Genomic DNA, 23073 nt, shown 5'->3' on the forward strand with positions numbered 1-23073 from the left:
AAGCGTGACATTACTGGAAGCGCCGAGGAGCTTCGCGCAGGCTCAGAATCGCTCAGCTGGTTGACGTTATCCAGGAGAATCGCGTTGGACTCAGGGAAGACCTGCACAGGATCCGGTTGTTGCTGGGTCCGAGGGCTGTAGGGAGTGGAGAAAGGGCCGGGAATCGTTCAGCGGGGTCTGGGAGAACGACTTGCAGATTCACATTTCCTCCGCCCGCGGATGTCCTCCGGGGAATTGAGGCTTCCTTCCTCAGCTGCCCTTGTTTCTCTCTTTGCTCCCGCTGCCCCTTGTTGTATTTCGTTTCTTACTATTTATGTAGCCTCATTGCTTGCGGTTATAATGGCCACCACTTTATTGAGCATTCACTGTACAAGCATCTCACAGCAGGCGCTCATAAGCGTCTGGCAATTCTTGGCCACTGCTTGAAGCCCAAACATTCTTTTACCATGGAAGGGATTTGAGAGCCTACATAATCCTGTACTCTAATATCCACATGGTACTCTTGGGGCTAGGAAGATAAAGTAGAAATTGAAATTGCCGTTATATTAGTTTTCTGAAGCTGCCATAACCAAGTACCTCACACTGGATAGCTTAAAACAACAGATATATTTTCTCGCTTTCTGGAGTCTGGAAGTCAGAAATCAAGATGTCAGTGGGGCCTTGCTTCTTCTGAGACTCTGGATAGAATCCTTCCTGCCTCTTCCTAGCTTCTAGTGGGAGCTAGCAATCATTGGTGTACTTTCGCTTGTAGCTGCATTACTCCATTCTCTTCCTCTGTTATCAAATGGTATACTCCCTGTGTGTCTCTGTCTCTGTGTCTTTTATAAGGACACCAGTCCTGTTAGGTAAAAGGTTCACCTTACTCCAGTATGACCTGATCATGACTAATCACATCTGCAATGACACTCTTTCCAAATAAGGTCACATTTTGAGGTTCCAGGAAGGACATGAATTTTGGGGGCGACACTAACCAACCCAGTACAGCTGTTAAAGTTCTCAAGAAGTAGACAAACGAAGAGTTGACAAATAAATGTAGTACAAGTGGATTCAAATTTAGTTCAGTTTTATCTGAGTGTTCATAGACATTCGGGGTATCCCTTTAAAGGATGGGTAGGGGCCGGGCGTGGTGGCTCACGCCTGTAGTCCCAGCCCTTTGGGAGGCCGAGGTGGGCGGATCAGTTGAGGTCAGGAGTTTGAGCCCAGCCTGGCCAACATGGCGAGACTCCGCCTCTACTAAAAATACAAAAATTAGCCGGGCGTGGTGACAGGTGCCTGTAGTTCCAGCTACTTGGGAGGCTGAGGCAGGAGAATCGCTTGATCACAGGAGGTGGAGGTTGCAGTGAGCTGAGATGGCACCGTTGCACTCCAACCTGGGTGACGAGCGAAAATCCATCTCAAAAAAAAAAAAACTAGTTACGAAAGATTCTCTCTACTTCTATCTTTTGAAAGAGACTATAGATAATTTGCATAATTTCTTCCTTAAATGTTTCATAGAATTCACCAGTTAGACCATCTGGACCTGGTACTTTCTGTTTCTGAAAGTTATCAATTATTGATTCCATTTAAAAAATAGATATAGGCCTATTCAGATTGTTTCTTCTTGTGTGAGTTTTGCCAGATCGTATCTTTCAAGAAATTGGTCCATTTCATTTAGGCTATCAAATTTATGAGCGTAGAGTTTTTTTCTTGTTTTTGTTTTTGGGCATAGAGTTTTTATCACCCTTTTAATCTTCATGGGATCTGTAGTGATGTTCTCCTCTTTCATTTCTAATATTAGTAATTTATGCCTTCTCAATTTTTTTTATAGTTAGATTACTAGAAGTGTTTTGCTTTTATTGCTCTTTTTCAAGAACAAGCTTTTTGGTTTCAATGATTTTTCTCTATTTTCTGTTTTAAATTTCATTGATTTCTGCTCTAATTTTTATTATTTGTTTTCTTCTACTTACTTTGTGTTTAATTAACTCTTCTTTTTCTGTTTTCCTAAGGTGAAAGCTAAAATTGATTTTAGATCTTTCATTTTTTCTAATATATGCATTCAATGGTGTTAATTTCCCTCTAATCACTGTTTTAACTGCTTCCCACAAATTTTGATTATATTTTCACTTTCATTTAATTCAAAATATTTTTAAATTTCTCTTGAAATTTCTTCTTTGGCTCATATGTAAATTAGAAGTATATTGTTTAATCTCCAAATATTTTGGGATTTCTAGGTTATTTTTCCATTATTGATTTCTAGTTAAATTCCATTGTTGTCTGAGAGCAGGCATTGTATAATTTCTATTCTCCTAAGTGGGTTAAAGTGTATTTTATGGCCCAAAATGTAGTCTCTCCTAGTGAATGTTCCCTATGAGCTTAAGAAAAATGTGTATTTTGCTGTTGTTAAATGAAGTCGTCTACAGATGTCAATATTATTCAGTTGATTGATGGTGTTGTTGAGTTCAACTGTGTCTTTACTGATTTTCTTTGTGCTGGATCTGTTTATTTCTGATAGCAATATGTTGAAATCTCCAACTATGACAATGGATTCATCTGTTTTTCTTTGCAGTTCTATCAGTTTTTACCTCACATATTTTGATATTATGTTGCTAGTCACATACACTTTAAGGACTGTTATGTCTTCTTGGAGAAATAACTTCTTAATCATTACATAATGCTTCTCTTTATCCCTGATAACTCTTTTTTTTTTTTTTTTTTTTTGACAGTGTCTTACTCTATTGCTCAGGCTGGAATGCAGTGGTGCAATCACAGCTCATGGCTCATTACAGCCTTGACTTCTGGGGTCTGGTGATCCCCCTACCTCAGCCTCCCGAGTAGCTGGCACCACAGGCATGTGCCACCATGCTCGGCTAATTTTTGTATTTTTGGTAGAGATGGGGTTTTGCCATGTTGCCCAGGCTGGTCTTGAACTCCTGAGCTCAAGTGACTCACCTGCCTTGTCTTCCCAAAGTGCTGAGATTACAGGCCTGACCCACTGTGGCCGGCCTATCCCTGATAACTTTTCCTTCATTGAATTCTGCTCTGTCTGAAATTAATATAGCTATTCCTGCTTTCTTTCTTTCTTTCTCTCTCTCTCTCTCTCCTCTCTCTTTCTTTCTTTCTTTCTTTTTTGAGACGGAGTCTCGCTCTGTCACCCAGGCTGGAGTGCAGTGGCACGATCCGGCTCACTGCAAGCTCCGCCTCCCAGGTTCACGCCATTCTCCTGCCTCAGCCTCCCGAGCAGCTGGGACTACAGGCGCCTGCCACCACGCCCGGCTAATTTTTTGTATTTTGTTTAGTAGAGACGGGGTTTCACTGTGTTAGCCAGGATGGTCTCGATCTCCTGACCTCGTGATCTGCCCGCCTCGGCCTCCCAAAGTGCTGGGATTACAGGCGTGAGCCACCATGCCCGGCCTCTTTCTTTTATTTATTTATTTATTTATTTTACTTGACAGGGACTGCCTGAACATCCCACTGCTTTCTTTTGATTAGTGTTAACATGGTATATCTTTCTCTTTTTTACACATTTCCTCTTAATCTGTATTTGTCTTTAAAGTGTGTTATTTTGTTCACAATGTATAGTTGGATCTTGTTTTTTTTTTTTTAATTTACTCTGACAATCTTTGTCTTTTAGGTGCATTTAAACCACTGATATTCAACGCGATTATTATTATTCTTTTTTGAGACAGTGTCTCACTCCCACTGCCCAGGCTGGAGTGCAGTGACATGATCTTGGCTCCCTGTACCCTTGACTTCCTGGGCTCAGGTGATTTCTGCCACCTCAGCCTCCCAAATAGCTGGGACTACAGGCACACTAAGCCCCACTAATTTTTTGTATTTATTTAGTAGAGACAGGGTTTTGCCATGTGGTCCAGGCTGGTCTCAAACTCCTGGGCTCAAGTGATGCACTTGCCTTAGCCTCCCAAAGTGCTGAGATTACAGGCATGAGCCACCATGTCCGGCCTCACAGTGATATAGTTGAATTAATATCTATCATATTTGTTACTGTTTTCTATTTGTTGCCCTTGTTCTTTTTTTTTTTTTTGAGATGGAGTCTAGCTCTGATGCCCAGACTGCAGTGCAGTGACATGATCTTGGCTCACTGCAACCGCCACCTCCTGGGTTCAAGCAATTCTCCTGTCTCAGCCTCCTGAATAGCTGGGATTACAGGCACGCACCACCACGCCTGGCTAATTTTTGTATTTTTAGTAGGGATGGGGTTTCGCCATGTTGTCTAAGCTGGTCTCGAACTCCTGACCTCAGGTGATCCACCCACCTCGGCCTCCCAAAGTGCTGGGATTATAGGTGTGAGCCACCATGCCTGGCTGCCCTTGTTCTTTATAACTATTTTTGTCTTCTACTTTTTTTCTGCTTTTCATGGCTTTTTTTTTTTTTTTTTTTTTTTTTTTTTTTTTTTTTTTGAGACAGAGTCTTGCTCTGTCACCCAGGCTGGAGTGCAGTGGCCCAATCTTGGCTCACCGCAATCTCCACCTCCCAGGTTCAAGTGATTCTCCTGCCTCAGCCTCCCAAGTAGCTGGGACTACAGGCACACACCATGACACCCGGCTAGTTTTTGTATGTTTAGTGGAGACAGGTTTTCATCATGTTGGCCAGACTAGTCTCAAACTCCTGACCTCAGATGATCCACCTGCCTTGGCCTCCCAAAGTGCTGGGATTATGGGCGTGAACCACCATGCCCGGCCCCTTTTGTGGCTTTAACTGAGCCTTGTATGGAATCCCATTTTTATTCACTTGTTACCATGTCACTTATACTTCTTTTCTTACCTTTTTTTTTTTTTTTTTTGAGACGGAGTCTCGCTCTGTCACCCAGGCTGGAGTTCAGCGGCGCGATCTCAGCTCACTGCAAGCTCCGTCTACCGGGTTCATGCCATTCTCCTGCCTCAGCCTCCTGAGTAGCTGGGACTACAGGTGCCCACCACCACACCTGGCTAATTTTTTGTATTTTTAGTAGAGATGGGGTTTCACCATGTTAGCCAGGATAGTCTCAATCTCCTGACCTCGTGAGCCGCCCACCTCGGCCTCCCAAAGTGCTGGGATTACAGGCGTGACTTTTTTTACTTTTTAAAGGAGTCGCCCTAGAGTTTGCAATGTACATTTACAGCTAATCCAAGCCCAATTTCAAATAACACTATACCATTTCTTGAACAGTGTTCCTTATAATAATGAAATAATCCTAATTCTTCCTTCCCATCCTTGTATCATTGCTGTCATTTATATCACTTACAATATGTAAGCATACATAACCATACATATATAAGCACACATAAGCAAATATATTTGTTAATATTATTTTGCACAAACTATTATCTGTTAGATCAATTAAAAATAAGAAAAAGTTTTTATTTTACTTTCACTTACTACTTCTTTGGTGCTCTTTCTTTATGTGGATCCGAGTTTCTGCCCTGTGTTATTTTCCTTCTCTCTAAATAATTTTTTTTTTTTTTTTGAGATGGAGTCTCTCTCTGTCACCCAGGCTGGAGTGCAGTGGCACGATTTCAGCTTACTGGAACCTCCACCTCCAAGGTTCAAGCAATTCTCCTGCCTCAGCCTCCTGAGTAGCTGGGATTACAGGCATGTGCCACCACACCTGGCTAATTTTTTTTGTATTTTTAGTAGAGATGGGGTTTCACCATGTTGGCCAGGCCGGTCTTGAATTCTTGACCTATGGTGATCTGCCCCAGTTGGCCTCCCAAAGTGTTGGGATTACAGGCGTGAGCCACCATGCCCAACCTCTAAAGAATTCTTTTTTTTTTTTTTTTTTGAGACAGAGTCTCTCTCTGTCGCGCAGGCTGGAGTGCAGTGGCACGATCTCAGCTCACTGCAAGTTTCGCCTCCCGGGTTCACGCCATTCTCCTGCCTCAGCCTCTGGAGTAGTTGGGACTACAGGTGCCCACCACCACGCCTGGCTACTTTTTTTTTTGTATTTTCAGTAGAGGCAGGGTTTCACCATGTTAGCTGGGATAGGATGGTCTTGATCTCCTGACCTCATGATCCGCCCGTCTCGGCCTCCCAAAGTGCTGGGATTACAGGTGTGAGCCACCGTGCCCGGCCTTTTTTTTTTTTTTTGAGATGGAGTCTTACTCTGTCGCCCAGGCTAGAGGGTGGTGGCGCGGTCTTGGCTCACTGCAACCTCCACCTCCCAGCTTCAAGCGATTCTCCTGCCTCAGCCTCCTAGGTAGTTTGGATTACAGGTGCCTGCCACCATGCCTGGCTCATTTTTTGTATTTTTAATAGAGACGGGGTTTCAACATGTTGGCCAGGCTGGTCTTGAACTCCTGACCTCAGATGATCCACCCGCCTTGGCCTCCCAAAGTGCTAAGATTACAGGCGTGAGCTACTGCACCCGGCCCCCTCTAGTTTCTTTCAGGATTTTTTTCTTTATCTTTGATTTTCTGTAGTTTGAAAATTATATGCCTGGTTGCAGTTTTCTGTTTTTGTTTTTTATATTTATCTGCTTAGTGTTCTCTGAGCTTCCTGGATCTGTAGTTTGGTATCTGACATTAATTTGGAGAAACTCTCAAGTCATTATTCTTTCAAACAATATGAATAATTTATTCTATTCCTTTCTTTTCTCTCCTTCTGGTATTCATAATATGCATATGTTATATCTTCTATAGTTGTTCCATAGTTTTTGGATAGTCTCTTCTGTTTTTTGTTTTTTTTTTTGTCTTTGTTCTCTTTTATTGCCAGTTTGAAAGCTTCCTATTGGCTGGACATGGTGGTTTATACCTGTAATCCCAACACTTTGAGAGGCCAAGGCAGGTGGATTGCCTGAGCTCAGGAGTTCAAGACCAGCCTGGGCAACAACGGTGAAATCCCGTCTCTACTAAAATACAAAAAATTAACCGGGTGTGGTGGTGTATGCCCGTAGTCCCAGCCTGGGCAACATGGTGAAACCCCATCTCTACTAAAAATACAAAAAATTAGCCGGGCGTGGCATCATGCGCCTGTAGTCCCGGCTACTTGGGAAGCTGAGGCAGGAGAATTGCTTGAACCTGGGAGGTGGAGGTTGCAGTGAGCTGAGATCACGCCACTTCACTCCAGCCCAGGCAATGAAATGAGACTCCATCTCAAAAATAAATAAATAAATAAATAAAAGGTTTCTGTTGATATATCATCATATATCATGTCTTTCCTCACCATGTCCAGTCTATTAGCCCATCAAAGACATTCGTCATTTTCTATTCACAGTGTTTTTTATCTCTTGCATTTTTTTTGGTTCTTTTTTGTTTTTATTTTATTTTGTTTATTTATTTATTTTGGAGATAGAGCCTCACTGTTACCCAGGCTGGAATGCAGTGGCATGATCTCGGCTCACTGCAACCTCTGTTTCCTGGGTCTGGGTTCAAGAGATTCTTGTGCCTCAGCCTCACAAGAAGCTGGGACTACAGGCACGCACCACCACCCCCTGCTAATTTTTTTGTATTTTTAGTAGAGACAGGGTTTCGCCATGTTGCCCAGGCTGGTCTCGAACTCCTGAGCTCAGGCAATCTGCCCCACTTCGGCCTCTCAAAGTGTTAGGATTATAGGTGTAAGCCACCGCTCCCAGCGTCTTTTTGGTTCTTTCTTAGGATTTCCATCTCTCTGTTTACACTGACCATCTGTTCTTGCATGCTGTCTACTTTACCCATTAAAGCTGTTAGTATATTAATCAAAGTTGTTTAAAATTTCTTGTCTAATAATTCCAACATTCCTGCTATGTCTGGTTCTGATGCTTGCTCTGTCTCTTCAAAATGTGTGTTTTGCCTTTTAGTTTGCCTTGTAATTTTTTCTTCATAGCTGGACAGGATGTACCAGGGAAAAGGAACTGCTGCAAATAGGCCTTTAGTAATGTGGGGGTAAGGTGTGGGGAGAGGGAAAGTATTCCTCTATGAACCCTATGATTAGGTCTCAGTCTTTTAGTGAGCATGTGCTTCTGGAATGTGAACTTTACAAGTGCTTCTCAGTTTTTTTCTTCCCCCTTAGGTGGGACAAGATGGCCAGAGTGGGCTGGCGTTGGGCATTTTTCCCTTCTCCCAGGCCAGTTAGGCTCTGATAAAACTCCAGCCATTTAGGCTCTGATTAAATATTTCTCCCGAGGGCAGACTTTGTTAAGAACAGCATGCTCTGGCATGTTTCGAAATGGTTCTTTTTCTTCTTCTCCTGCTAGAAGCATGACAAGATTTTTCTCTAATATTTATTGTGAGAACCTGGTCAAACTCTTGGAGGTAAAACTCACAGAAGCTTGGGTTCTCCCTCCCCTGTTTCTGGTTTCTTCTGGAATTTTTGACTCTCAGACTTGTCTACACTTGCCTCTGGCAATTCAATTACAGTTCATGTTTTTCTGCCCTGGCATTGGTTCCTTTGTGGAGATTTCTGCTCTGAGTAGCTTGTGACTTTCGTACATACCTGTCTGCCTCTCCAATTTTGGGGATAGTGGTTTGCCCTGTGACCTCACTTTTCTTCTGGATTTAAGAAAAATTATGTCAGTTCGTTAAGCTTTTCTTTCTTTTTTTTTTTTTTTCTGAGACAAAGTCTTGCTCTGTTGCCCAGGGTGGAGTGCAGTGGCGTGATCTCACCCATCTTTATTTCACATTGGAAGTATTCCTCAAATGTCTGGAGTTGGGGGGTCTTGACTGTTTATATTTTTTAATGAAGTAATAAGTGGATTACGAGCTCCCTTGTGTGGAACTTTTCTGCTGGCCAAGATGATGGGACAGGAATGCTGATATTTTACTGTAATGGGTAGAATGCAGAGGATTTTCTACGGAGCCCTTAGATTTATTTCCAGAATAACGTTTCAGCGTGATGTGTGAATGTATGGGAAATTCTGGATGGTCTCTGTTCCTCCTATCACACCTTCACCCTGGGGGTAGATTCTTGGCTGTAAGGCATTCTGCATGCAGAGGTGGAAGGGAAGGAAAACTGTTTCATATGTGGAATCTTGGCCTTATATCTCATTCCTGTACTCAGTTGTCTCTGATATTTCCTGGTTCTGGACCCTTCTAGCATTCCGTAGTGTGAATTGTTTTTTTCCTGGGGTATATCTTCCACCCTCTGCAGTTTCTTCTGCTTCCCCACCCCCCATCAGTATCATTCCTTCATCAGCTATCTTCCAAAATTTCTTTGAAATCTCTGATCTACTAATGATCTTTTCCCCATTCTCTTGTTTAGATCTTTATGTTTCTTTTCCCATTCTCTTATTTATATCTTTATGTCTCTTTTTATTTCTTAAGTATGATTTTAATGAAACTTAGGAGGGTGAGATGATAAATCATGTTTTCAATTTTAACAAGGCAAAAACAAGCTCATCAAGCATTCACTAGTTGGGCGCTGTGGCTCACACCTGTAATCTCAGCACTTTGGGAGGCCGAGGTAGGGCAGATTGCCTGAGCTCAGGAGTTCAAGACCAGCCTGGCCAACATGGTGAAACCCCATCTCTACTAAAAATACAAAAATTAGCCAGGCGTGGTGGCTCACGCCTGTAATCCCAGGACTTTGGGAGGCTGAGGTAGGGCAGATTGCCTGAGCTCAGGAGTTCAAGACCAGCCTGGCCAAGATGGTGAAACCCCATCTCTACTAAAAATACAAAAATTAGCCAGGTGTGGTGTTGGGCGCCTGTAATCTCAGCTACTCGGGAGGCTGAGGCAGGGAGAATGCTTGAACCCGGGAGGTGGAGGTTGCAGTGAGCCTAGATCACACCACTGCGCTCCAGCCTGGGTGTCAGAGTGAGACTGTCTCAAAAAAAAAAAAAAAAAAAAGAGTTCACTGATTAAATTATGCTCTATTCATACAGTAGAATACGAGGCATTCATTTAAAATGATGCAAGCAGGCCGGGCGCGGAGGCTTACACCTGTAATCCCAGCACTTTGGGAGGCCGAGGCAGGTGGATCACCAGAGGTCAGGAGTTCGAGACCAGCCTGACCAACATGGAGAAACGCCATCTCTATTAAAAATACAAAATTAGCCAGGGGTGGTGACGCATGCCTGTAATCCCAGCTACTCGGGAGGCTGAGGCAGGAGAATTGCTTGAACCCAGGAGGCAGAGGTTGTGGTGAGCCGACATTGTGCCATTGCACTCCAGCCTGGGCAACAAAAGTGAAACTCTGTCTCAAAAAAATAAATAAAATAAATAAAATGATGCAAGCAGCTGGGCACAGTGGCTCACACCTGTAATCCTAGCACTTTGGGAGGCCAAGGCAGGTGGATTGCCTGAGCTCAGAAGTTCGAGACCACCCTAGGGAACATGGTGAAACCCGGTCTCTACTAAAAATACAAAAAATTAGCTGGGTGTGGTGTTGTGCATCTGTAATCCTAGCTACTTAGGAGGCTGAGACAGGAGACTCGCTTGAACCCGGGAGGCAGAGGTTGCAGTGAGCCGAGATCATGCCATTGCACTCCAGCCTGGGTGACAGAGCAAGACTCCCTCTCAAAAAAAAAAAAAAAAAAAGGCCGTGCACGGTGGCTCACACCTGTAATCCCAGCACTTTGGGAGGCCAAGGTGGGCAGATCACTTGAGGTCGGGAGTTTGAGACCAACCTGGCCAACATGGAGAAACCCCATCCCTACTAAAAATACAGAAAATTAGCCAGGCATGGTGGCGCACGCCTGTAATCCCAGCTACTTGGGAGGCCGAGGCAGGAAAATTGCTTGAACCCAGGAGGCAGAGGTTGCGGTGAGCTGAGATCACACCATTGCACTCCAGCCTGGGCAACAAGAGTGAGACTCCATCTCAAAAATAAAAAAGATGGAAGCATGTATTTGTATTTTGAGCATCAATAACTAGGTAAGAGAAGTGCATTTTTAAAACCAATGAGTTATAAAAATTCAAATTAGATATATATACGTGACTAAGGGGTAGGGGGGTCCAGTTGTAACAATGGCAGGTTCTAAGAGATAAAATCCTAAGTTCTTTGTTTTTTTTTCTATGGACATCTCTGTGTCTTCTTGACTCTTTTATAAGTAGCATGTTTTTAATAATCAGAATATATATAAATCTATTTTTGAAGTAATATAATGACTAGCCTTGTACATACAATTTTGCATACATCTTGATTTCCTTAGAATTAGTACCCAGGTTTAACTTATTTAGTTAAAAGAATAAATTTTTTTGAAACTTTACATACCTATTTTCAAATTTCCTCTTCAGAAGAAGTGCAAATACATATTTACCAGCAGTGTTGGACAATGCCACTTCCCTAGGCCCTCACTGGAACTTTTTAAATCCTTAGCCAGTTTGATCAGTTAACACCTGTGGTTGCTTCTGACGAGTCATGTCTCATGTGATCAGCATTCAAGAAATTCCTCCTTTCAAACTGGCTGTCCATATTCTCCAAAGTTTTGTTTTTAGCTCTTTCTATTGTGAACGTTTATTGTCTGTCTGGTTTATCTTCTTATAAGCAGTTATCAAAAGAATCAGTTTAATTAATGTTTGGAGTACTTATATACCCAGTCCATAAAAGTGTGACAACTCCTGAACTCAGTTAATCAGGTTTCAAAGTGATTTTTCCTGTGGTTGAGACAATATAGGGAGGGAATTAGGATTTGGGGATTTACAGTCAGAGTGCCTGGGCTCAAATCCTAGCTCTGTGACAACTTACTGATTATAACCTTAGTGTAGTTAATGAACTAGACCCAGTTCCCTCAGCTATATAATGAGGACTAAGTCAACCTCTGCATATAAAAACATGACACAGTGCTGGGACATAACTCTCAAAGGGATACTGCTGAATAGGTACAATGCTATGCAATGAATTGTGACCCCCCAAATTCATGTGTCGAAGCCCTAACCCCCAATATCATGGTATATGAAGATGAAACCTTTGGGAGGTCATTATGTTTAGATGAGATCATAAAGGTGGGGTCTCATAATAGTTTTAGTGCCCTTAAGAGACACCAGAGAACTTGCTTCTCTCTCTCTCTCCCTGCCATGCAAGCACACAGCAAGAAGGAGGCCATCAGCAAACTGGGAAGAGGACCCTCACCAGGAACCACATCTGCCAGCACCTTGATCTTGAACTTCTCAGCCTCCAGAACGGTGAGAAATAAATGTCTGTCATTTAAGACACCCAGTACATGGTACTTTGTTATAGCAGTCTAAGCTAACTAAGATGTACAATTTTGTTATTAGCATTCTTCGTGGGGCCTGAGAGTCTTATGAGAAATAAAAGGGGGGTAATAATAATAGACCATGACAGATGGGTTAGAAATGCAGGTGAAAGTAATAAATACAGAGTGATTGACGTTGATACTTTTTATATATCTATTGGTGTTTACCCTCTAGTGTGTTTCTCTGGCAACTGTCCTCCCTAGCAACAAAAACCTGGTCTGCCTGAATTTGGTGCTAATTTTGCAGAAGATTATGGAGTGAGGTTTCTATATGAGGCTGAGTCATCCTGACTGTAAAATGGAGGTCCTGGAGCATGTATTCTTTTTTTTTTTTTTTTTTTTTTTTTTTTTTGAGGCGGAGTCTTGCTCTGTCTCCCAGGCTGGAAAGCAGTGGCATGATCTCAGATCACTGCAAGATCTGCCTCCTGTGTTCACACCATTCTCCTGCCTCAGCCTCCTAAGTAGCTGGGACTACAGGCACCCGCCACCACGCCCGGCTAATTTTGTTTTTGTATTTTTAGTAGAGACGGGGTTTCACCGTCTTAGCCAGGATGGCCTCAATCTCCTGATCACGTGAGCTGCCCGCCTCAGCCTCCCAAAGTGCTGGGATTACAGGCGTGAGCCACCGCGCCCAGCCGGTCCTGAACTATGTATTCTGTGGCTTTCCTTCTAGATGGTATTTACTGTGTAGGGATTCACTTAATGGATGAGAAAGCTGGAATCTGTATGTATTTAGTAAAAGTTGAATTCTAAATGATTCATTTTTTCTATTGGAATTCTAAGGAAGTTTTTTATCTTCATTATAATCATTATAATGTAAGTTTTTCTTTTCTTTTTCTTTTTCTTTTTTGAGACGGAGTTTTGCTCTTGTTGCCCAGGCCGGAGTGCATGGCACGATCTTGGCTCACTGCAACCTCGGCCTCCCGAGTTCAAGCGATTCTTCTGCCTCAGTCTTCCTGAGTCCTGGGATTACAGGTGCGCGCCACCACACCCAGCTAATTTTGCATTTTTAGTAGAGACGGAGTTTCTCTGTGTTGGTCAGGCTGGTCTTGAACTCCTGATGTCAAGTGATCCACCCGTCTTGGCCTCCCAAAGTGCTGGGATTACAGGCGTGAGCCACCACACCTGGCATAAGTTTTTCTTATCTTTCCAAGAAGACTTGCTGGTTTGTAGGGTTTTCCTTTTGTGTAAAAATACTCCTTTGTTACTAAATCAGAATTAAAGTATTATAAAATTTTCTACCCACAACACCATTAACACCAACTACTTTAAGGTTCATCTGTTCATTTTATACGTGAACAATTTTATTCACTTGTTTATTCATTCAACATTATTTTTAAAACTTATTTTAATATTGCTATTCACTTGTAATAGTCATGTAATATTCCATAGAACCCCACTGTCTCTGACAGGCACATAATAAGCGCACACGTCATATCTCTGACATAACATGTTTGGCTAGTGAATGCCAGGCAGACCTCTCAAACCAGTGCCCAACAGAGCAGGTAGTTTATCTCCCAAAAGATGAGGTCCAGCCTTCAGCATTTTTAGGTTAAGAAGCTCAAGATTTGTAGTATTTAGATATTTTATTTTGATACGTTGATTTAAATTAACCAATTTGACAAGAAAGGCATGAAACTTCTAGAATACAAATGAAATAAGTTATCAATAAATATAACTAGCAGGGAGAGGAGATTTGGAATATATGAACATCTTTTTTAAATTTAATTTTTAGTTGACAAATATTAGTATTTGAACTTTTTTTTTTTTTTGAGACAGGGTCTCGTTCTTTCACCCAGGCTGGAGTGCAGTGGCGTGATCTCGGCTCACTGCAAACTCTGCCTCCCGGGTTCACGCCATTCTCCTGCCTCAGTCTCCCAAGTAGCTGGGACTACAGGCGCCCGCCACCACGCCTGGCTAATTTTTTTGTATTTTTAGTAGAGACAGGGTTTCACCCTGTTAGCCAGGATGGTCTCAATCTCCTGACCTCGTGATCCGCCCGCCTCAGCCTCCCAAAGTGCTGGGATTACAGGCGTGAGCCACTGCGCCCAGCCTAGTATTTGAAAATCTTAATGGATTCATTTTCCTGTGGAAGGAAAATTACTTGGAACTTTGGGTAACTAGATGACCATTCATTTATAACACAGGGAAGGAGTTAAATAATTTTTAACACAGACCATCAGTAACTTTAACATACAAATTAACCTGTTATGAAGACTATTGATCAGAGTTATTTCTGGAGGTACCCTATCCCTCTGCTGTCTGAGATGTGCCCTGGGATTCTTTTGTATTGAGACAGGGTCTCTGTCACCCAGGCTGGAGTGCAGTGGCATGATCATAGTACACTGCAGCCTCAACCTCTCTGGTTCAAGTGACCCTCCCACCTCAGCCTCCTGAGCAGCTAGGACCACAGATGTGCACCACCACACCAGGCTGATTTTATTTTTTATGTTTTTTGTGGAGATGCGGGGGTGGGTCTCACTATGTTGTCGAGACTGGTCTCAAACTCCTGGGCTCAAGCAGTCCTCCTACCTCAGCCTCCCAAAGTACTGGGATTACAGGCATGAGCCACCACACCTGGCCTACATTGGTATTTTTTTTTTTTTTTTTGAGACAGGAGTCTTTGTCACCCAGGCTGGAGTGCAGTGGTGCGATCTCACCTCACTGCAACCTCTGCCTCCTGGGTTCAAGCGATTCTCCTGCCTCAGCCTCCTGAGTGTCTGGGACTACAGGCGTGCACCACCATCCCTGACAAATTTTTTGTATTTTTAGTAGAGATGGGGTTTCGCCATGTTGGCCAGGCTGGTCTTGAACTCCTGGCCTCAAGTTATCTGCCCGCCTTGGCCTCCCAAAGTGCTGGGATTACAGGCATAAGCCACCGCATCCGGCCTGCACTGGGATTCTTAACTGGATCCTGGGCTGATTGTTTTTCCCACAGTAGCAATGGGGTGGGAACTTATTAGCAGATAGACTAAAGAAAAGTATCGCCTGGAACGTGTGCAAATGAGAATTTAGCAAATGTGAAATCTTCTTTCCCAAGAATGCCTTTAAGAGGCTCCAGACTAAGAGCAGAAGGAGAGTGGAAATAGGACTGATATCAAAGGGGTAATTGAAAGACAGTCTATCAAACAAACCACTTTGTGCCAGTTGATGCTGTGACTCTCCCTACTCCAATCTTATATATAAAGTGGCTAGCTGCAGCAGTCACTAAAGGAAAACTAAACTAAAAACCAAAATTGAAGGAGTCACTCTTCCCTAAAGAAAATGATCTGCCTCGGGAACAATCCAGTTTCCAGTGTAGGTAAGCTCTTCTCATTTTGGCAGTCGGAAGGGCCCTCCTTTCTGCCTTCTGCCTGTGTACCCTAAAAAGAAGCCTCCCAGTTGACACATCCACCATATATGTACAAAGTTCACATTATCCCTCCTATTCCAGAGAGAAGTCAGCTATGAAAATTGAACCCACAGCATCAGATGAAACTCCAGCAGCTACCTAGTCATTTATTTATTTATTTTTAGGGACAGGGTTTCGTTCTGTCACCCAGGCTAGAACGCAGTAGCATGATCATAGCTCACTGCAGCCTCAAACTCCTGGGCTCGAGCAATCCTCCTGCCTCAGCCTGCTGAGTAGCTGGGACTACAGGTGCGTACCACCATGCCCAGCTAATTTTTTTTTCTAATTTTTTTTTTTTTTTTTTTGAGATGGAGTCTCACTCTGTCGCCCGGGCTGCAGTGCAGTGGCGCGATCTTGGCTCACTGCAAGCTCCGCCTCCCAGGTTCACGCCATTCTCCTGCCTCAGCCCCCTGAGTAGCTGGGACTACAGGCGCCCACCACCGCGCCCGGCTAATTTTTTGTATTTTTAGTAGAGACGGGGTTTCACCGCGTTAGCCAGGATGGTCTCGATCTCCTGACCTCATGATCCGCCCGCCTCAGCCTCCCAAAGTGCTGGAATTACAGGCGTGAGCCACCGCGCCCAGCCTTTTTTTTTTTTTTTTTTAAGACAAAGACTCCCTCTGTCACCCAGGCTGGAGTGCAGTGGCACAGTCTCGGCTCACTGCAACCTCTGCCTCCCGGGTTCAAGCGATTCTCCTGTCTCAGTCTCCTGAGTAGCTGGGATTGCAGGCACATGCCATCACACCCAGCTGATTTTTGTATTTTTTTTTAGTAGAGACAGGATTTCACCATGTTGGCCAAGCTGGTCTCAAACTCCTGACCTCAGGTCATCCACCCACCTCAGCCTCCCAAAGTGTTGGGATTACAGGCATGAGCCACTGTGCCTGGCCCCAGCTAATTTATTTGTTGAGACGAGGTCTCACTATGTTGGCCAGGCTGGTCTCAAACTCCTGGCCTCAAGCAATCCTCCTGACTGGGTCTCTCAAAGTGTTAAGATTACAGGCATGAGCCATTGCGCCTGGCCCTAGTCCTTTGTTTTTATGCAAATCTTCTTAAATGTTCAACCCGGATTTACTAGACATTTGAAGAAAACTAACAGCAAGTAAGAAAAGGGCGTTATTGAAAAAAGAGAGCTGTTCCCATGGATTACAATTTATACAAGAAACAGAGAAAACTTTGGAAAAAAATTTATGTATCTATGTATACTAAAAAAATTAGTATCTGTGAAGAGATTTGAGGATATTGCATCATAAGTCAAGAATAGGCTGCTATGGAAAAGGAACAATGCAAATAAGAGAACTCTTAGAAATTAAAAACGATTGTCAAAATAAAAATTTAATAGTATTGGGATAACAAACAAAAACATCCTTCCCCAAAAGATAATTGGAAAAAATTATGTTAGCCTAGGATATCTACTAACTACCTAATAGAAGTTAAGAAAAAAAATCAGGAAAAAAATTGAAGCAAAGAAATACTAGGAGAACAAATAGTTCAGGTAACTTAGAGATACATGTTTTTATATTGAAAATGTACCAAGCACAGTAAATTTTAAACACATATATATACACACATATCTGTACACACAGCAAATTTAAACACACACACACACATACATACACAGAAACCTGTTCCCGGAAAGCAGTCCCGATCCAGACCCCAAGAGTGGGTTCTTGGATCTTGCACAAGAAAGAATTCGGGACCAGTCCATAGAGTAAAGTGAAAGCGAGTTTTTTAAGAAGCAGAGGAATAAAAGTTGGCTACTCCAGAGGCAGAGCAGCAGCTTGGGCTGCCCCACTAAGGATACTTATAGTTACGTCTTCATTATATGCTAAACAAGGGGTAGATTATTCACAAGTTTTCCAGGAAAGGAATTTAGTACTTTAGAAAGTACTAAAACTAACTTTAGAAAGTTAGTTTCCCGGAACTAAGCGTTCCTCCCCCTTTTAGACCATATAGGGTCTCCCTGACATTGGCATGATATTTGTAAACTGTCATGGTGCTGGTGGGAGTGTCTCCAAGCGTGCTAATATATTATAATTAGTGTGTAATGAACCGTGAGGACGACCAGAGGTGACTTGTCACCATCTTGGTTTTGGTGGGTTTCAGTCAGCTTCTTTCCTGCAACCTGTTTTATCAGCAAGGTCTTTATGACCAGTATCTTTGCTGACCTCCTATCTCATCCTGTGATTTACAATGCATAACCTCCTGGAAGTGCAGCCCAGTAGGTCTCAGCACCTATTCAAGATGGAGTTGCTCTGGTTCAAATGCCTATGACAAATCCTTCAAGATTTTGGAATAATAAAGATTAAAGGAAGAGCCTAAAAGTTTCCAGAGAAGGAAAACAGAGGTTACCTAAACAAGAATGAGAATTGGATTGGCATCTGTTTTGTCATCAGCAAAAAGGTACACAAGAAAATATTGAAGCAGTACCTTCAAAGTCGGAACAGAAAGTTGTTTGAATCTATAATTCTATACCAGACAAATACATGAAAGAGTAAAATAGATATTTCAGAGATGCAAGAACTCACATTTATTTCACTTCTATATTTTTCTGAAAAAAAAATTTAAGGATATGCATTGGAGAGAATGAAACATGTGAGCTAGTAAAAAGGACCCAACCTAGGAATGCAATGAAAAGAAATTCCAGGATGTTATCTTTGCAGAAAGCCTAGGAAATAATGGATCCTCATTTGAGCAGGATTCCAGAGGGTCAGCAAATGCATTGAAACAAAAAGTAGATTCCAGTTAACAAATAGTTAAGATTAAGAAGCTAGATGATCATCACCAAAAAAGGTAACAGGGTATGTTTCATTTTCTCAAATAAAGAGGTTAATAAAAACACCAAGGAAAGCATAGTTTTATAAGAACATGATAGTCCACATACAAAAATTAGGCCAGGTGTGGTGGCTCACACCTGTAATCCCAGCACTTTGGGAGGCCAAGGTAGGTGGATCACTTAAGGTCAGGAGTTCGAGACCAGCCTGGCCAAGATGGTGAAACACCGTCTCTACTAAAAATACAAAAATTAGCCGGGCGTGGTGGCAGGCACCTCTAATCAAAAAAAAAAAAAAAACAAAAACCTTCTCTAGGAGATATTATTTTTTTAAATTTAGTTTTAATTATCTATAGAATTTTGTGTGATGTGAGATAGGGACCTTTATGTGGTGTGAGATAGGGACCCAGTTTTATTTTTCACTTTGATTTGATAATCAATAGTCCCAGATCTAGTCATTAAATGACTATTCCTTTCCCCTCTGATCTCCAATGCCCCCTCTGTCATATCAAGCTTGCATATGTGTGGGTCTGTTTCTAGGACCTCTAATTTGTTCTGTCAATCATTTTGTTTAATTTTGAACCAATACCAGAGTATCGTAATTACTATAGCTTTGTCATAATGATACAGGAGGTAGAAAGAAATTACTTAGGCAGATAGTGAGGTCAACAGAGTCTTCAGCAGAGCTTCCAGTCTAACAAAAAGCCCAAGAATCTTTTTTTTTTTTTTTTTTGAGACGGAGTCTCGCTCTGTCGCCCAGGCTGGAGTGCAGTGGTGCAATCTTGGCTCACTGCAAGCTCCGCCTGCCGGGTTCACGCCATTCTCCTGCCTCAGCCTCCCGAGTAGCTGGGCCTACAGGCGCCCACCACCACGCCTGACTAATTTTTGTATTTTTAGTAGAGACGGGGTTTCTCCTTGTTAGCCAGGATGGTCTCGATCTCCTGACCTTGTGATCCGCTTGCCTTGGCCTCCCAAAGTTCTGGGATTACAGGCGTGAGCCACCGCGCCCAGCCAAGAATCATTTTTTTCCTAACAAAGAGCAGCCTGACAAATCAAGCTGCAAACATAAATAAGGAAGCTAGAGGCTTGCTGGGGGAATGCCGACAGCTGTGCCAATAGAAAAGGGCTACCTGGGGACCAGGCATGTCCACCCTGGAGGTTTCATCTTCCCTTTTTTTGTTACCATGTGTACAGTAATAGATAAATGGGCAACATGGCACAGCTCAGGCAGAGAACCAGCCAGCATAATAGAAGATTAGAGTGGGGGCTACCAGAAATTCGTGCCCTATGCAAATGGCACACCTGATATAACCAGTTTTTTGCACCCTAGGCAAATCAGACACCGCCTATTCACCAGCTCATCTATAAAACCCTCTGCATTTCACCGCAGAACTGGAACCTATTTTACCAGGACCCCTCTCTGCAGCAGAGAGCTCTTCTCTTTCTTTCGCCTATTAAACTTCCACTCTTAACCTCATTCTTTGTGTGTCCTTGTTCTTGTTCTCCGTGGCCGTGGGACAACGAACCTTGAGTGTTACTCCAGAAAACGAGGCTGTTTCAATAAGACTAGATAGTTGATAGAATAAATCCTCCCACCTTACTCTTCAAGAGTGTCTTGGCCACTCTTGGCCCTTTGCTCTTTTATTTGCATGTTAGAATCTATCAAGCTCCTGGCCAGGCACGGTGGCTGATGCCTCCCGGGTTCAAGCAGTTCTCCTGCCTTAGCCTCCTGAGTAGCTTTACAGGTGCCCGTCACCACACCCGGCTAATTTTTGTATTTTTAGTAGTGACAGGCTTTCACTATGTTGGCCAGATTGATCTTGAACTCCTGACCTCATGATCCACCTGCCTTGGCCTCCCAAAGTGTTGGGATTACAGGTGTGAGCCACCGCACCTGGCCAGCTGTTTTTAAACATAGGGTTGTTATCATTTGGCAGGAGAGCAGCAGGTGCAGCATATAGGCCACATCCTCACTCCCATGATAACAAGCCACTTCAGCCCCTGATTGACTGCTGGTCGGGTCTCGGTTTCAGCCAATCCTTCACGGTGTAGCCAATTGGAGGCCTCTACAGGGCATCAAGGGGTGTTGCTAGGTTCCTTTAGCTTAATAAAAACCGTAATTGAGAAGGCTCTTGAGCTCCTTGCAGGAGCCCACTCCCACTCTGCGAATTGTCTTTAATAAACCTGTGCTTTCGCTCTTTCCTTGCTCCATTCTTTTGTTACTTTGTTCAATTCTTTTTTTTTTTTTATTTTTTTTTTGAGACGGAGTCTTGCTCTGTCACCCGGGCTGGAGTGCAGTGACACGATCTTGGCTCACCGCAGCCTCTGCCCCCCCAGGTTCCAGCGATTCTCCTGCCTCAGCCTCCTGGGTAGCTGGGATGACAGGCACACGCCACCACCCCTGGCTAATTTTTGTATTTTTAGTAGAGATGGGGTTTCGTCGTGTTGGCCAGGCTGGTCTCAAACTCCTGACCTCAGATGATCCACCCACCTCGGCCTCCCAAAGTGCTGGGATTACAGGTGTGAGTCACTGTGCCTGGCCTTGTTCAATTCTTTGTTCAACACACCAAGAACCTCAACAACTCTATCCAGTAACAATACCTTTTCCACTCAAATCCCCAAACATTCTTAATGTGAGTGTTCAGATGTTCCCATACTTGTGTGAGAAGATCCAGGATAGTGATCAGTTCTCTATTTTTCCCGTTGGGACCTCAAACCCACAAATAAAAGCACATGTGGGAATTCCATAGAAGATCACTAAAGGTTCTCCCAAGTTCAACACAGATGAACAAATCCATTTGGACATATATACATTCATGGTTACATATAGAGGAAAATGCATTCTCTTTTGAAGAGGCCAGATAATGGTAATAATCTGTGATATGACACAACTTTAGAGGAAAATTTGTTCTTAATTGCTTAGTCCCTGTTGCTTGGTTGGGAAGGGAGGCATCTGTAGCATTCCCCTGGAGGCAGGAATCAACTATGGAATCAACAGTCCAGAACAGAGGGATAGACAGGTAGGTCCTCTATGCTTTTCCTAGGCTCTAGGAAGCATCAGTAAGTGAAAAACCAGTTTAGCGGGATGCTATAAGAGAAGTCCTGTGTTACTATTGGGGAAGATTGATATGATAATGGCAAGAAAGATAGTGGTGATGACCTTCCTGATTTGAAGATCTCTACATGTATTCTCTCAGAATGGTCCTAAAGAGAGGTAAGAAATGAGACCTTATGAGAACCTGTCAGGACTGAAACTTCATGAAGACGTGTGTCCTGCTCTCTCCACAGCCCCATCAGCCAAACAGACTGAAGTTCGTCTGTGTTGTTACCCACAGGGTTCAACTGCAGAACAGCTGAGTTGTGTGCCCTTTGAACCTTAAAGTTAAGACCCTTAACAGTCATTCTAAAATGGTTGTCTGTACTCTTCTTTTGAGAGGATCAAATAAATCAATATTATAGCACTTTGAAAGAGTCTAAAGTGGTGTTATTTACCAGTGAACGTGAATCAAGAACTAGAGTGGAAGAAACCTTAATCCTTAACCTACTTAAGTTAGGAAGGGAGATCGGAAAGGATGGCTAGGAACAACCCAACTCAAAGGATACTCAAGTGTCAATCACTCTTTTATGTCCCTTCTTTTGTCAATCACCTCAATCACTCTTTTATGTCCTCTTCTTTTTGTTCTTCCCACCACTGCCTTAATGAACACATTCGTCATTTAATTATGCATTTGCCCTCATCCAGCAACCCTAAAAAAACTTGCTTTCTCTGTTTCCAGTTTATCTTTTATACTGGCCCCTCGTTATTCTTTCAAACATATCTAGGCCAGGCGCAGTGGCTCACGCCTGTAATCCCAGCACTTTGGGAGGCCAAGGTGGGCGGATCACCTGAGGTTAGGAGTTCGAGACCAGCCTGGCCAACATGGTCTCTACAGAAATACAAAAAATTTAGCTGGCCATGATGGTGGGTGCCTGTAATCCCAGCTACTCGGGAGGCTGAGGCAGGAGGATTGCTTGAACCTGGGAGCCGGAGGTTGCAGTGAGCCGAGATCGTGCCATTGCACTCCAGCCTGGGTGACAAGAGTTGAGACTCCATCTCAAAAAAAAAAAACTATATATATATATATATATATATATATATACACATACATATATATATACACATACATATATATATATAATTAAACAATTTCTATGGCTTAGACACCTTTATTGGCTCCTTAGGGAACTGCAGGATGGATTAAGTTATCTCCGTGGTATATAAAGTCCCTTCCACTCATATTTCAACCTTATTAAATATTCTGTAAGAAGCAAATATTAACATATAATGGATGCAATCAATAGAGACAAAGCCACATACAAGAAACAATACCTGATTATTAGCTAATCAAGTCTATAAATATCATGAATGGAGGCCAATAACACAAGCTCTAGGGTAACTACCTAGCAGAGCTGGGGACCTTGGGCGGTTGCTTCGCCTTTCTTAATAGGGTCTTCATCTGTAAAATGGGGATACTTTTAGCAGATGATTTTCCACACTACACTCAAACTCATAGAGTAAAAATAAAAATCTCTTTTCCAGTAGTTAAGCCCCACACAGCTGAATCAACAATGCCATGTCTCAACATATTGGCTCCTGAGGCAAATAAAAAAATGTGTGCACCATGCACTTTGTAATATATTCTTAAATTGTTGCTTTTTTCAGAACGCTGAAGTGGTTGAAAAATATAGAAAAACTGAAAAGTGTATTAAAACTCACAATGTTATTTAACCATTTTATTTATACCAAAATAGAATAATGTATTACGATTTTAGGTAAAAATTATT

At 42.8% G+C, this 23073-nt stretch overlaps 1 long non-coding RNA gene across 2 annotated transcripts; it reads left to right on the plus strand.

The window, feature by feature from the left end:
* Positions 1-15: 15 nt before the first annotated feature.
* Positions 16-21710, plus strand: LOC117976084 (uncharacterized). Of its 2 annotated transcripts, XR_008621197.2 has the most exons (3): positions 16-10763; positions 11914-12014; positions 19580-21710. It is a non-coding gene; the product is annotated as an uncharacterized LOC117976084 (long non-coding RNA). The 2 variants fall into 2 exon arrangements; XR_010109982.1 differs by lacking the exon at positions 16-10763 and having other exon boundaries at positions 10794-12014.
* Positions 21711-23073: the final 1363 nt, after the last annotated feature.

The sequence above is a fragment of the Pan paniscus genome, chromosome 16 (assembly GCF_029289425.2).
Source record: "Pan paniscus chromosome 16, NHGRI_mPanPan1-v2.0_pri, whole genome shotgun sequence".
Classification (NCBI taxonomy): Eukaryota; Metazoa; Chordata; class Mammalia; order Primates; family Hominidae; genus Pan; species Pan paniscus.